We start from the raw sequence: 16350 nt of genomic DNA, 5'->3' as shown, positions 1-16350 counted from the left end.
TCCATCCATCCATCCATCCATCCATCCATCCATCTATCCATCCATCTTCTATCTACAGCTATATCTCCAGTATGTGTGTATATGTATCTATTTATGCATATGTATGAACATATGTAGATATGTATGTATGTGTAGATACACATATGTTGTATGTGTGTGTGTATGTATATATTCTTTGTAACCTACACCTGCATTCCTCAGTAGGGATGCACCATGACTCATATATCCAGCATTCATAATGATAGAAGTTTAGGTTGTTTCAGTTTCTTTTCCATTAGAAACCAAACTGCAGTGACCATCACCCTACATGCTGCTTTATGCACATGTACAAGTATTTCTCTAGGGTTGATTCTAAGAAGTAGAATTTTGGGACCAGGAAGTATGTACATTTTTAAAATTAAGTATTATTGCCAAATTGTCCTACAGAATAGCGATACCAATGTATGGTCACACCAGCAGTTTGCGAAATTGGTCAACTTCCCACATCCTCACCAACATAGGACACTTTGGGAAAACTGCCCAGGCTGGTGCTCCGCGTCTCCACGCTTGTGTCTGAATTTCTTCCCTTCTTATGTCCTAAGCATTTTTGTAGGTCATTGGAAATCGTGGCAAACATCACTTTTAAGCTGCATTCCATTCCATCATGTGGCTGTATCATTTATTTAACTGTTCCCATCTTGGTGGACATTTACATTAAATTTTATGTTTCTGAGAAATGTCACTGTTCTTTACAGCCCCTCATTGTGGCTCAGCTCTTGAGATTTAAAATTATTGCTTTTATCCCCATTTTGCATGATTTTTGCCTGATATTCGCTGATATAATCCATGCCCATTCCTTAGATAATGAGCACTGTAGCGCTCTGCTACTGGAATATTCAGAAATGTATAATTTTGGAGGAAACATAACTCAATTTTAGGGCAATTGAAATACGATATGTACCAGAAAGGACTTTGAGACGGGCAGGTGGCAAGCCCTGGAGATCTCCTTCCAGGGACCACCCTGAATTCCATGCCTAAAAACAAAAATGCCACTACTGTGAAGGCTGTCAGGCTATTTCCAAGAGTTGTGCTTTGAACGCAGCGATTTTGTTGATGGTATTTCGGCCCCAGAAAAGTGATACATCAAGTGTGGTCAGCCATCAGTCCACTGCCTGGTGTTTAATAAAACATGTCTCCATCCAGGGAGTGAGCACTCGTAATGCTCACCCTGGATGAGCGGCTGCAGCATGGCACAAGCTGTGGGTGCCCAGGGCACTTCCCCGCTCTCAGTGGTTCCTAGACCCACCCAGGGAAGGCCAGGATCAAGAGCTGGAGAAAGCCCAGCATGGGCAATTTTTAAGGAAAGGATTAAAGGTCTCTCTACCCTTCATCCATCACCCTCTTCCATCCCACGGACCCCTTGCCAGCCTCTGGGATATGTACATGAATTAGCATGTAACTTTTAAGAGAATGTGAAATCTGATGAAAATGGTGGAAATTCATCTAAAGACAAACTGAGGTACCAAGGGCTCTTTTTTTTAATATTGGGGAAAAAAAAGAATAATATATAGAGTCTGATAAAATACACCCCCAACACTCCCCACAGAGAACAAAAGTTAACATGTCACATTTGTTTCAAAAGTTTAAAAGAAATGAAACGTTACTCATAATGTACAAGTCCTGATGATTCCTCTCCCCAGTCCCACTTTCGTCCCTCTCTCTCCACGGGAGGGAAGAGCAAGGACAGTGAATTTGGCATATATCCAAATCCATGAGCATGTTTTGTACTTTCAGTGTAAGTGCAGCCTTAGAACCAAAGCCCAGTTCTTCTTCATGCATGTAAATGGCACCTAATGTATTAGAATTTCCTTTACGTCAACCTGTGGTTCAAGATCACTCTATGAGGACACATATAATTCTAGCATATGCACAGCTGCTGTTTTGTATTCCATTGTATAAGTGTTCCATCTTTTATTTACTCATCCCCCATGGATGGACATCTAGGTTGTTAATAGTAGGGGATCTTCAGTCTGGATAGCTGAAGGCAGAGAACGGATGTATCTGCTGTCTGAGTTGGACATATCAGCTTGTTCAGAGGAAGCTAAGTTAGGGGCTGTCACCTCAAGCTTTAAAAAGTTATCTTTTTCAACTGGATTAAAAAGTCTTAGTTTGCAAACCATCCAGTGAACATATAGCTCTCATTGCTCCCACTATGTACTAGGGAGGATGCAAATAGCTTCAGAAGGGGTTCAATGAAGTTACACCTGATGGTTTCATGATGCGCTACCAAGGGGCTTTGGGTTCCAGCTTTGACTGGCTTAGCATGACACCTGGAGCCAGCTAGACATGACCATTGGTGGTCCTCATGGACATTACTTGTCATCTTAGGCCCAGAGCTTGTGTGGTTAAGATGTGACAGTGACTCATGGCTGATAATGCTGGACCTGGTACAGAGGACTACTTGCTGAGGATGACGTGTTAATGATCTTAACCATGGACCTGTTTCTGTCCCTGGGACTTCAGAAAAATAAAAAGTGGGGGAAAGGGGAAAATGTTCCTTATGTTTAATATTCCTGATTTTACAGAAGGCACTTTGAAAAGAGCAGTCAGCATTTTCCAAAGTTCAAAAATAGCTCAGCCCTATTATGTAACCTCCTCCTTGATGCTGCAAAGTTATTGAACATCTGTTCCTTCACCAGGCAAGAGCCTATCACCAGGAACTCCACAGCTGTGAAGGTAAACCATTCCCTGTGCTGCTGGCCTGGAACCTAGGCTGTTCTGTCCAGTTCTGTCCCTAGAATCTGTCCAGGCCTCTGGTGGCTGGGGCCCCCTGGGAGGCAACGTGGCATCCTCATTCAGAGGGCGGGCCCTGGAGCCAGGCCGCCTGGGTTTGAATCTCTGAACTGAACCCTTCCAGATCTAAGGCTTTGATCAGGTGCCTTAATTCCTTCGAATCTGCCTCCTCCGATGTAGCCCGGGAATAAGAAAAATATTTGCCTCTTAGCCTGGAGCCTGGCATATGCAAGCAGTCTGTAAATGGTTAGGTTACTATTACTGATCAAACCTGTAGGTAAAAAAAACTGTGAGTGAAATGGATGTGTCTGCATGCCGTAGCCCGCAACGTTACCACCCATTCTTTGCACAAAAATGTAGTTAGCGCCTTCTCTCTGGTAGGCACCAGTGACCCGCGGGTGAGAGACAGAAAGCCACCACGGGAATATTGGGCAAGGCAGTATCGCCATTTGGCTCTTGACTTCTTCAAGGCTGGTGGTCAGCAGTGTATCCCGTAGGAGAGGCTTATCCCGCCAGGTTGGAGGCACAGGAGGAAGGGAATGTCCTTATGGTGAAGCGTCACAGCGAAGGACAAGGAGAGTGTGATCTGGGCTGACCCGTACCCTGTTCATAATTTCCAAACTGGTTCTTGGCAGTTTTTATCCTTTTCTCTGGTGCTAAAGCCCTAGCCGTTCATGCCCACATTATCTCTTGGTTCAGACACATAGACCCAGATGCAGTTAACATCCCAGTTTAGGCCTACGGTTTTGTGGGATACAGAACACTACATTTGTGCTGCGAGTGGTGCATGTGTGTGTGCTCATGGTGACCTCTGCCACATTGGAGGGGACAGAGTTTATACACTTGCTGAGAAGCAGGTCATAGGAGGGAGGTAGATGTATTTAAGGCCTCAGTCCTTTTGCCAAAGGGTTCCTGTGGGAAGAACATGGCCAGTGGGAGGAATGTGTGTGTGTGTGTGTGTGTGTGTGTCTGTGTGTGTGTGTGTGAGTGTGTGAGTGTGTGTGTGTTACAGTCATCTTATTTGAGCAGAATTAAATCAGTGATCATTGTTTGTGGCATGTAATAGACATTTCACAAATAACTGTCTGGCCACTGCTGTTTCTCATGTTGATGCTGATTCTTATTATTTAATTTATACTTATTATAAACAAGTGGTACCCAGGGAGGGAAGTGAGAAATGGGGGCATATTTCAATTTTGTTCTTTAAGGACTGAATTATGACTGTAAGTCCTGGGGCTCCCATGTAGCTAAGGGAGCATAGTGGGGAGAAATTACTGTTCAGAGACAAATAGAAATGCTCACGTAGATCTATAACTCAGACGAGTGGGAAAAGAACACCTTCTCTCAGGAGAGTTATGAATTACTATTGATGGGAAGTTATTTGGCCTTAACCGATGAGACCTGGCTTGACCACTTACGTGTTTTACATTAACTCCTTGATTTATGAAGTCAGGCTTCTGCTCAAAGAAGTGACAACATTGTAAATGATTAATTACTACTCTGACAGGAGGGCAGCGGAAGGAAGATGTATAAGTGAGAGCGAGTTTAATTCATATTCTACTTATACTGATACTTTCTTCAATCTTCATTTCTAAAATATCCACAGGAAAAGTTTCTGATTTCATGGCCCATTAAGAGACTGCACTAAGCCTGGCTGGCATTATTTTTCTTTGATCATCAGAATTATCAGTGTTGGTTTCCATTTTAATGCCAATAAAAGATGCTGCTCAGTTCAACCTCTGAGCCTGACTGGAGTTAAAACTTCCCTGGGTGAATGTGATCAGTGTTTACGAATATCTATCCATGGGATCGTCATATGCTCGACAAACATTTCTGGCAATGACACGCGGTACCCAGGGGACCAGGTCATCCTGTGGGCCTATGCTGTAAATCTGATTGGTGCTCTGGACTCAACAATGGAGGTAAAAGGCCGAGTCTCAAAGTGTATCAGTAAGAAATGTGTAGAAATGAGATGTGAGAGAATCCAGCAGCATGTGCCAGATGGAGAGCCCAAAGCACATTCCCCGAGGCTGTGTGACTTTGTGGAACATGGCGTTGCACAGGGCTTTGTGTGAACCCTCTCATTATCTGGGTTATCCTGGGCAATTTACTTAACTGCTTTGAGCCTTCATTTCTTTGATTCTGAACAGAGATAATTCCAACCAGAGGGTTATGGTGACACTTAAATGCACGCAATAAATCTAGGCAAGCATCTAGGATATAGTTGGCACCCTACACATGCTAATTCTCCTCCTTCTCTGGGCCAGATGTACAGCTAACCTGATCTTTCTGTATCCTGATGGACCCACGGGAGGGGGGCAGTGTTCCCTGGGTGTTCAGCCTCTTTTCAGCATCATCTCTGTTTGTGGCATCTCTCCTGGAACACAGACCTCTCTTTTTTGGCTGGAGGTCGAGAGTACCGTATGCCAACCCTGCATTGCAAGTCAATCATTTCCAATTGGCATCCAATGAATAGCTTGACAAATGGTAGCAACCCAATGCTGGCAACTTGAAAGGACCAGAAATTGGCCATGCTATTACCTTGAGGGAAAGGTGGTCTGGGTTGTTTTGGGGTCACGCATGAAGCATAAATATTGTTCAAGTTTACCTTAGTTCAGATGCAAGTCTTTGGGTTAGCACACCTAACAAAAAGGCGGGTCAATCTATTTCCTCTAATACTAAGGCAGTTTTTATCTTGAAAGATGTTAATTTGGTGACAGATACTGATAGTTTGCTGCAGTTCTCTTCTGTGAAAAGATAAAGAAAAGCACCATCTTTATTAGTCTGGTGCCTGCTGACAGTTTCCTGGGGGCGGGGGATTCTTAATGTGCAAGCACGGGGAGAGTTAGGGCACCGTGGCGTAGGCTAGGAGAGAGAAGATAGCGACTTGCGTCAGAGTAATGGCTGTGCATCCAGGGAGGAGTGGGTGGGTTTAATGCATGTTTTGAAGGTAAAACTAATAAGACCTGATGGATGAATATGAAGTGATAAAAGAGATGTAATAATTACTTGTACAGCTGAGTAGATGGTGATGCCTTTTACAAAACTGGACAAGAAACAAATTAGGGGAGTGAGTCACAAACAGCATCTAGTTTCAAACCTTTTGAGACATTAAGTGGAAATCTCAAGTACGCAATTGGGGAAGAGTCTGAGCTCAGACTGAAAATATAGGACACAGGTTTGAGCTTATTGATGGTGGTTAAAGCCTCTGAGTGGGTGAGATCACCTAGGGGAGAATGAGGAATCAGGAGACTGGGTTCAAACCAGAAGGAACTTCAATATTAGCTGGTAAATAATCCTTGAGGAAAAGGAAAAACTGAGGAGAAAGAACTGGGCTGTGAATTTCTGCTGCCTTTTCTCCTGGGGAGACTTGATTTCCCAACCCCTTGATATTCCCAATTTTGATTTTGTTATGGAGCCTGGTGGGTGTGGGTGTCTGTACAATGTCTCTAAATGCTAGACATCACAGTAGGTACTAGCATCTTCCAAAGATCTATAATCTACAGCCGTTGGTAATCTGTTTGGGTAGTTCATACCAGCGGTTTTAATCATTGCAAAGAAAAATTAAAATTTATCATGTGATGAGCTGCTAGGCAAATCATCAGAGCAGTGAATTCTTTCAGGCCAAGGAAACCAGTACGGTACGAGACTGGGGCCGTAACATAGACGGTGAGCCAAGCTTTGCATTTGGAGAGATGAGGAGGTGATACTTTAGGAAGGGTTGGGGGAAACAAACCGTATCTGCTTTCATTTCATTTTTTATATGATCTGGGAAACATCTGATGTCATACAAAACACCAAAGCTAAAAATCCTTCCCACCATGAGGGAGGAGCCCATGGCGCAGTGGGAAGGGCAAGTGCTCAGGGCCAGTTTATTTACAAGCTGTCCTTGGTTCGCTTTCCTGGAGGAGTGTTTGTGTACGCATCTCCTCGTGTGTAAGATAGAAGCTTCCAGGTGGGAGCTAGGCAGCCAGAATGGGCCTCTCGTACCTGTTCTTTGCCTTTGTCCCCTTCTCCTGGCCAAATGTGCATGCTGCCAGCCTCTAGGTGTGACTGAGCTCCTGTGCAGGGGCCTGGTACCCCGAGGGCCGGTCTTGAGCCCAGGGATGGAGGAGCCCCTGTTAGCTTGGTGATGCAAGCCAGACTCTGCCTGGTCATGGGAGGCCAGTCACATTTTTACACAGGCCCCAGAGTTTGGCAAATGAACTGGCTCATCTGCTGGTGTCTGGTGTACTCTCATCCAAATCCCCATAGCCAGTTCCTGAGGATTTGCTGCCTTTGGTTAAGTCCTGTCCAAACATAGAAATCAACACATACTGCTCAGTGTCCTGCATGATGGAGAACAGCTCTCCTGAGACATAGACTCATTTCCTTTTCTCATTTCCATCACTATTAATAAAAGGAAGCTTTAACAATTTGATGTAATTAATATATCATAAGGTGTGGGAGGGAGGAAACTTCAAGTTTCATAATTTATATTATGGGAGTATATGTATTTTAAAATGCAACATAATAGAAATGTTAAAGTACCCTCATGATACAAGCTACCGTGTATTAAGTGCCAGTCAGCTCAAATATATTATCGTTAATCATTAGGTGTGAGTTAGGATGTTTTTGCTGCAGTTAACAGTCAACTAAATTCAGTTATGTGATTGAATTATTTGATTGGAATTCCTGAGGCAGGGTGAACTTCAGGGGCAGTGTGATCAAGCCTCTGGTTCTTTTCTCTATAATCTCTGCTCTTTTGGGAATATAGTCTTTGTTCTCCAACTGCTTCCTTCATGACTTTAAGTTTTCTTTAAACAACACCTAGGATGACTTTTTTGTTTGTGACCAAATTAGGTCACATGCCCACCTCTGGGCCAAGAACAGCCGTTTTGAAAATGCCATGTACTGCTTGACTTAATTCTGGACTCCTGACCCAGTTAACTGAGAAGGCAAACAGGATTAGGTTAAACCAAATCAGACCTACTCTTAGAACTGGGGATGGAGTATGTTTCCTCCAAAGTTCTTGGCTTCATCAGGGAGGCATGAAGTGTCAACAGAGGTGAGTTCTGTTAACATTGAGGAAGAGCGAATTGGGTGCTGGGTAGATCACCGGCCAGTCCATTATAAATCCTAATACAAGAGCTACGCAGTGGATAGAAAATGAAGCCAGGATTCAAATTCAATTTTGTTTGGATCTCAACCCCATTATACTAGTTTCAGAGGTTGCAAATTGACCTGAAGTTGTGATATTTATTTTTGACTCACAGAACATTTTCACTGTTTTCAAAAGTTTCGAATAAGTCCCCACATCTAAAAATTGTAAGATTTCACAAAAATTTACATTTTTAGCTGATCTAGAAAGATATGAAGAGTTGATGATAATCCCACATTTCCATCTGGAAGTCTTAAAAGCTGGGACTCTAGATGTTGAGTCCAAACGCTTCACTCCTCTGGGAGAAGCCAGGGGTTGTGAGTTCCCTCCCAGGATTTGAATCCTGGCTTCATTTTATAGTCACTGTGTAGCTCTTGTATTAGGATTATAATGCCTGGGGTGGGGTTTATGGAGAGAGTGTCATGGCCTTTCCGACCCATTTCGATGTGGGCATTTTCTTGTCCATTGGATGTGTAGGAGTCAGTCAGCCAGTTTCTGGATATCTTTCAGAGAGGATTGTCCCGTGTGTAACTGTAGATTCAGTGGGAGCTCAGGAGCCTCCTGTGCTGCCATCTTGTACCAAAACCTTCCTCCTGCCTGAAGATGATCAACTGGACATGGGAAGTGACCTTTAGATCAGGAAGGAAGGGCCTGCCCCCATTTATCTCAATCCCTACCTCTACCACTTACTCGTATTACCTCCATGGCATCTTTAAGCATTTTATTGTAAGATGTCTTGCATTCATTTATTGCATCATTATCATCATTATTTATAATGATCACCAAAACAGGGACTTGATGAGCCTTCAGACTGATGAATATTAGAGTAAGTGATGACAGGACGTTTTGATATCCCACCTCCAGGCATCTTTACACCTGGGTCAGTACAACTAGATCTGTGGGCAACATGGGTCTCACTCATTCTATGTTCTTGCAGCTTGACTGGCCAGACATTCTGGAGAAATCACATAAAGAAGAGCCAGTCTATGATTTTCTGTGAGTAGAGGCCCCACAGATTGGGGAGAGGCCTCCAGCCTTTTACTAACATTGTATCAAAGCAAAACAAAATAAAAGTGACTCTTAAAGTTCCAGCTGGGGGTGTCTGGGACATAGTCAACAGGGACTAGGTGGTCACTTTATGTGGCCCTAAATCATACATCTACTACATCCCTTCAACTTCCAGGTGAGAATTTGAGTCGCCTTTGCTGGGAGTGGTTTACCCCCCCCGAACTGTCCCAGGAAAGAAGATTGGATTGATCATCAGACGGGACTAGTTTGTAGATGTTTTCCTAAACCTGGAAGAAAATATTTGTTTCTGATAGGCGATAGTGGGTCTGCTACCCACTGGGGGTGGGTGTCTAGCTTTTCTGCAGTGCCCTGAAATTCATCAGATAAATGGCAAATGAGAGAGTCTGGTAGGACTAATGCCACTGCTGAAAATTTTTATTTATTTACTTCTCAGTTTCTTTATTATCAGTTTATTGTCTAAACCTAAAAAAGTATGTGCTTCTGATCTGATTTTGTTCTTCTTTATGGTTCGAATTCATAAAATCGATTATTAGTTGTAACAAATTATTTTCAACTGGGTTTCCACAGCAGAATTATAAATTACTTCCCTGTGTTTTATTACAGATGAGGAAATTGCAGCCTAGAAGACACAGGGTTCGTTTTTCACTAATGAGAGACGGGTTAATGGCAAAGGCATACCAAGCCCAATTTTTCTTTCTCCCAGACTTCAATGTATTGCTTCCATCATGCCGGGCTTTTTCCTTCTAGGTCCTTTGTGAATAATAATAATAATAATAATAATAATAATAATAATGTGGTATGTGGTGGTGGTGAGGATGATGGTGAACTCCAGGGACCTTGTCTGTGTATCTTTGTACATCACTGCCTAGCATAGTGCAGACCCCTGGATATGTGTTGAATGAGTGAATAAGATACTTAGTCACTAGCACGGCACTTGTAAGATCTATTACCATGTTAAGGGTTTTTACATGCATTATTTTATTCTTGCAACAACTCCATGAAATGCGTGGTATTATTCCTTCCATTTTTGCATGAGAAAAAAAATTCCAGAGAGAAAATTGACTTTCCTAGAGTCACTCAGTGGTAGGATTAGGTACAGGATTGCCTGACTTGAGCACCCAGTCCTCTAGCTCTCTGTCCTCCCAGGGAAGGAGCACACTCCAGGTAAGGTCCCAGGGGGCCCTAGGGAGTCTCCGGTGCCATACAGCCCCTACAGAGATCCTCCCATTGCAGGCAGGAGTCATTTGCTTGTATTCCAACTTAATTTATCACAGAATGTGATGCACGGGATTTCGTTTTGTAAACCACAAAACCTTCCTGAAATGTTGATATCCTCACCAGCAATATCAATTATCATTATTATTATCATCATCATAGATGGATGTTTGGTATCGCCAAGAATGAAGCAAGTGGGGAACAAACTGGAGAAGCTGGTCTTTCCTGGGAAACTTGTGATGGGAACAGTCAAAAGCTCGGCTGCAGCAGCATCAAGTCCCTTTAAATTAATTCTAGAACAAGTCCCTCCAGATGGTGTGCATCCCTGAAGAGTGCCAATAAATATTAACTGGATGCAAAGACTTGAGCAAAAACGTCAGCAAGGGAGTCTCAGTAATTCTGACCAGGCAGAAAGAAGGAAGTGAAAGGCAGAAAGGGAGAGGAAAGCCAATATTTAATTTTGACACTGGGCACAAGCCAGGTCATAACAGCGTTGTCTGCCTTGATTTTTAAAGCGTTCTGTTCACTTACATGCAGGGAGGCCAAACCATTGGCAAACATCTTCACTCAGTATCAGGGATGGGGAGGAAGCCATCAGACAGGCCTCTAAACCATTTACAGATTTTGAGTTTAATAAATCTTCTGCTTTCGAAACAGAGCATTTCTTAAATAGACTCTGAGCTCTGAACGCAGGACTGGGAAGATGTGTTTGTCTTTATCCGACTAGGTGAAAACAAAACAAAACAAAACAAACAGAATAAAAACAATTCCCTGGCATCTGTTACTCAGGTTCATCTACTGATCGCCTAGATCTCATTCTTTCATTCGTTCATTCATTCATTCATGCAGGCAGGCATTTGTTCTATTTATTCCGCTTGCATGAACTCAACCCTTCATGTGTGTCTCATACCTGTAGTAGATGTGAGACACTCACTGTGACGAGCCAGACGAAGGCTTCCCGCCCAAAGTTCCTGTTCTAGTGAAAATAAATGATTAAACACACAGTGTCAGGTTGGTTCTGTCATGGGATGGGCAGAAAAATGGGGCAGGGTATGGGGATAGAGAAAGAAGAGGGTTCTTTTAGATGGAATGGTTGGGAAGGTGAAGTTTTGGCCCACACCTGAATGAAGTCAACAAGGAAGTGATGTGGAGATCTGGGGAAAGAGTTCTAGATGGGGGACCAGCAAGCGGAAGGGACTGGAGTTGGGATATTGCTTGGACAGATGGAGGAATAGCCGGGTGGCCAGAACAGCAGAAGCGGAATGGGCGAATGAGGCATGCATTTGGAGAGGAAGGCCAAGTTCTGCAGGGTCTTAGAGGCCATGGTGAAGGTTTTGGGTTTGTTTCAAGTGTTACAGGGAGCCACGGTAGAATTCTAGAAGGAAAGTGGGGGAGGCTACTGCAGTGACCCCTGAGCTCGCACAGGTGACAGCGAGCCCCCACCCCTGTGCCATTTCAGTCCCTATTAAAAACAAACTTGCTTAGTTTTTAAGTGCCTCACACACTTGTGTGTGAGGCACTTCTTTTCCTAGATCTCCTTCCTTCCCTCCCCACCCATGCAGGCTGTGATGGGTGGGCCCTAATTGGCCACAGCCAATAACAAAAAAAAAATCCTATCCATCTCACTGCAGCAGTTGGTTCAGGGATGGACACATGATCTAAGATGTCCTAATAGAAGTTCAGGGCAATTTGATAGATGCCAAGTATGCAGATGTGAGGCCTGGAATTTCTGCTGCCATTTCTCTACCATGGAAGAAACCAGGCTGAGGATAAAGGTGACTCACACAAGGGACAGAGCTAAGAACAGTGTGGTACGGAGAACAAGCCAGAGCATGATCAAGCCACACCTGAAGGCTGTCCCATCACTGATCTTTTCAGATGTTAACCACCAGACTCCTTTAGTGGTTTATTAAGTTGGTTCAAGTTTGTTTTTGCTAATTGCAATCAAAAGAACTCTGATGGATATGCATATTCGGCAGCTCATCTGTAGTGTTTTGCTAATTAATTAATACATTATACCCTTTAAAGTAAAGTGATTGCCTTTGAGCCAAATTTGACCAACCGGGAGATATTATACGTAATAATTTTGGAACCATTGTTTTATACACAACTATGACTCTTGAATTCTAGACAGAAAACTTCTTGAGAGACGTAATTCATGCTTGGCGTATGCTTGTAGCCTTTAGGAGCTTCCAGTCTGTAAATTCGTAGATTTTTGAATCTTTAGAATCAGATCCTAGCCTGTCTGCCATTTATTTAGCCGTGGGACCTTGAGCAAGTAACTCAGTACATCCGGTCCTCATTTTTGTCATCTGTAAAATGGAGAGAGTACTGGTCTGCACTGCAGTGGGGAATTGCGGGAATTAAATAAGGCGGGAAAGCATTTAAGCTCAATGCCTGGCACATGGCTAAGTGACGTGTGACTGTTAGTTCTGGTATAATGTAATTCTCAGAAGGACTGAGGAAAGTGGGACAAAATAGTGCCACCCAGGGGGAGGATTGCTCTGTGCAGCTTACTTAAGGTGTTTCATTATTCTTACTCCCTCGGGCTTTTGAAGGAAAAATAGATGTTTTTAAAGTTTAGAAAGGTATTCTCATTAACTAAGAGTGGGGAGGAAGTAGAACTTAGAGAGGAAATGAGAGGGAGGCGATGGCGGCATTGTGGAGTAGAATGCATCAGCACCCATGCTGTCTTTTCCTGAAACAGTAAATAGACGCATAGAGTCACATGACCGTGTCCTTCCAGCGGACGTTTTTTTAATGTAGAAGCAACCTGGGTCCTGCATAAGATTACCATATTTTATGTAATCTAAGACTCCAGCAATTATCAAATGACCTTTATCTCGAAAAAGGTTAAAATGCAAAAGGTGGGCATCTTAAACTGATGCAGCAGAGCAACGGTGCCTGCCATGTCTGCCGCTCTGACCGCCTGCAAGGTAGGTGACACCTTCATTTCATGTATGAGAAATAGAGGCTCAGGAAAGTGGAATGACCTGTACAAGGTCACATCGTTAGTGGGCAAGAGTCACAGTTGCATTTATCTGTTCATTTGAGGAATTTATCTTGTGTTCAGTGTCAACAAGAACTGAGTGTGGCCCCTAACTTCATAAGGCTACAGTCTAATAGGAAATTTAGACAAAAATGAGAAGGGAAGCAAATAGGTAAAGTAACTGTACTTTTTATGGCCACTGAGAAGGAGTGATACTCGGTACCAAGCATCCAGGGTGGGAGGAGCATTTCTCTATAGAGTGATGCGAGGCGAACGAATCTCTGTTAAGGTAGCATTTGAATTGAAAGCTGAACAATGAAAGAGCCAGAGAAAGTCATTCCAGGCAAAGGGAACAGAGCATGCCAAGTCCCTGAGATGGGAAATGTATTTTTAATAAGGAAATGAAAAAAAAAACATGATATTACAGTAGACTCAGTTTCAGGTCTTTCTAACCAATTGGCAGCACTAGACCCAATATCCAGGTTGGTGTGTGGAGGGGGCGAGAAAGATCATGGAGTGGTGGCTGTCAGAGGCGTGCCAGTCACCCCCTCGTGGCAATTACCAGAAGCTAATTCCTTTGGGACATTATCTGACCAGCTCCGTCCCTGACCTGTTAAAGCTGGGGGAGGTATCTGAGGAGCTTCCACATAGGATGCGGTGGGGCAGAGAAGACTGCCCTGAAGGCATCGGAAAAGGTAGGATGTTGCAAGGAGAGCTGGGGGTGGGCGAGGCTTGTGGGCGAGAGCCACGCCCTAGACTCTGCTGTCAGGGGCCAGCTCTGCTCTGCAACACAAGGTGTCTCTGTTCATCCACAGAGCGCATGCGGCATTGCGCTCCTAGTCCTGAATGCCTTTGTCTTAGGACCTTCCTTCCGAGCAGGAGGCATTGAAAGTAAGGAAAGAAGGCCTCAATTTATGACCGCCTGCAAATTTGGAGTGTATGAAAAGCTCCCGCGCTCAACTTCTTGGTCCGCTTGAGTAGTTGGGTGGCACATTCATGTAACTTTCTCTTTACACTTTTCCCAGGGACTCCCATCGGGAAGCTTTGGGCTGCATGCGAGGATCTCAGGCTAGCAAGTTCTCCTTCTTTTTGCCTGGTTCTCCTTCTGCATAGACGTAATTAATAACTGTTAGAATAATAATAATACCTAGAGCTTTTTAGATTCACAGACAAAGTGTGGTCCTTTAGTCCTCATGACAACTCTCAAGTCACATGAGATGATTCCCATTTAACAGAGAAAGATGTAAAGTTCGTAGAGGTAATGGGATATGATCAAGATAGTGCAAAGACACGGACTCAAAATCCAGAGAAAGGTTGCAAAGGATTTGAAGTGCAGTGTTGTCCCACTTCTCTCTACAGTCTCACGGGGGCGGTAAAGATGTCGTCAATTAATAACAACAGCTAATTTCTGCAATAATTAGTACTTGTCAAGTGCCCTGGATATTCCTGGAACACTGTGCTGGGTTCTTTCTAGTAAACAATTCAATCCTGCAACTCCATAAAGTAGGTGCTGTTTATTCTCTCCATTTAACAGATGAAGAAGTTGAGGCTTAAAGACATGAAGTGTCACTTACCCCAATTTATATAACTGGTACATTGCAGCGAGGATTCACAAACCTTGACAGTTTAACTCCAAAGCCAGTACTTGCCATCACCATTTAAATTGCCTCTGTTAATGACATATTTCTGTTTTCTAGGAATCACACCAACTCGTTGCATTGACCATATTTCCTAGTTGTGACTCTCTTGCTCTTGGTAAAAAAAAAAAAAAAAAGAATTAGGAGCAGGGTATCATTACGCTGTCTCTTTTCACCCAGGCAAATGGAAACAAGTGAGGGGTGCGGTTTGCCCTGGTAAGTCGTCAGACTGTAAAGGTGTCATTATAGAAAAGAGTGTTCCTGTGTATTTTCTACTTTAATCAGAATGTTTTGATGGTTGCCTAGGTCCATGCCATTCTTCCTAAGGAAGGGTGTTGCTGTTATTAAGGACAGTAGACTCAGTTCCAACCTTCCAAATTTGGGCGTGTTCCTTAACCAGTAGATTCGTATCTTCCTGCCCTGCGTTTTCCTGTCGGCTTCCGCTTCCTCAGCTTGCCTTGTGAAGAATTCTGCATAGTCAAGATGATGCAGGTAAATGGAAACATATGCGCCTCCCTGCATGGGGGAAATGCCGCTGGTGCCTGTTCTGCCTCTGAGCTGCCTTTGCGGTGCGATGCTTTAGCTCCCAATCTGGCTGCTGCTGTCGCATCCCAGGGATGGAGCTCACAAAGCACTAAGGGCAAGTTGGGGTCATGGGCTTCTCTGTCAGTTTCGGATCTGAAAGCCGGTAGGCTCTGGCCCCTTCCACTCTAGGGCTGTTTGCACATCTTTGATAAGCCTGAGTTCTGTACCAGAGCAGATCATAAGCCCTAGAAAGTCATGCAGTGGGAAATTTTCTGCTGTGGTTTGCCCCTGTGAGCAGAAGAACCAGGAGAGATGGTCTGTGCAGGAGCCAGATCTGGTACTGAAAGCCGTGTAGACCTGTCAGCCACACAGCTGGTTGAGTTAACGCTATTAGACAGTGCTGGACAATTTTCTTGTCTAAAATAGAAAGCAGGATGGTGGCAGGCCGTCTGTTTGCCAAATGGTGCCCCTGCTAGGCTGGTGGAGGTCCGCCTCTGTTGGTGCATCTGCTGGGTTTGGCTGCCAGCATGTTGGACACTGGCCATTCTGTAAAATTTTATTGTCTTTCCAGGTGTTTCTGTCAAGGAGAGAAATACTAAGATTTGTCCTTTTTTAGATGATGACTTGGCATCTTTGATTCCCGGCTCCCACTTCGACTAGAAGAAATTTGTGTTTTGTTCATATTGGAATTGCATCATCTTTTTGACCAAGAAGGATTTTCAACTTCTCTTTAAATTACAGATTCTCAGAAGCCTCTGCTTTAAATGGTTTTTCTCACACTCATTTCCAATGCCCTCGCCTAATGCATTTTTGTAATTTCTTTCTTTTTCTTTTTTCTTTTGGAAATCAGCAACAAGTAGAAAGAACCCCATGTGGTTGAAATACAATATACCTCTCAAAGAAGAGGTTGGGGAGAAATGTTTCCTCAGACTTCAAGCTCACACCAATGTGCTCTGCCTTCTACATTTTAAGCAGGCTGAGAGCCTTTGAGGATTGAGTCAGAGAATGCAAAACGTGACCTCTTAGTTAAAGGAAGAAGCCAA

General features: G+C 43.7%; 1 protein-coding gene across 1 annotated transcript in view; it reads left to right on the top strand.

Moving 5' to 3' along the window:
* The window catches only part of GRIN2A (glutamate ionotropic receptor NMDA type subunit 2A), a 349136-nt gene that overhangs the window by 203991 nt on the left and 128795 nt on the right, over positions 1–16350 (top strand). The window lies entirely within an intron of this gene.

Source organism: Manis javanica, chromosome 10 (assembly GCF_040802235.1).
Source record: "Manis javanica isolate MJ-LG chromosome 10, MJ_LKY, whole genome shotgun sequence".
NCBI classification, from domain to species: Eukaryota; Metazoa; Chordata; class Mammalia; order Pholidota; family Manidae; genus Manis; species Manis javanica.
The sequence above is the reverse complement of the archived record's forward strand: the minus strand, read 5'-3'. Positions and strand labels throughout refer to the sequence as shown.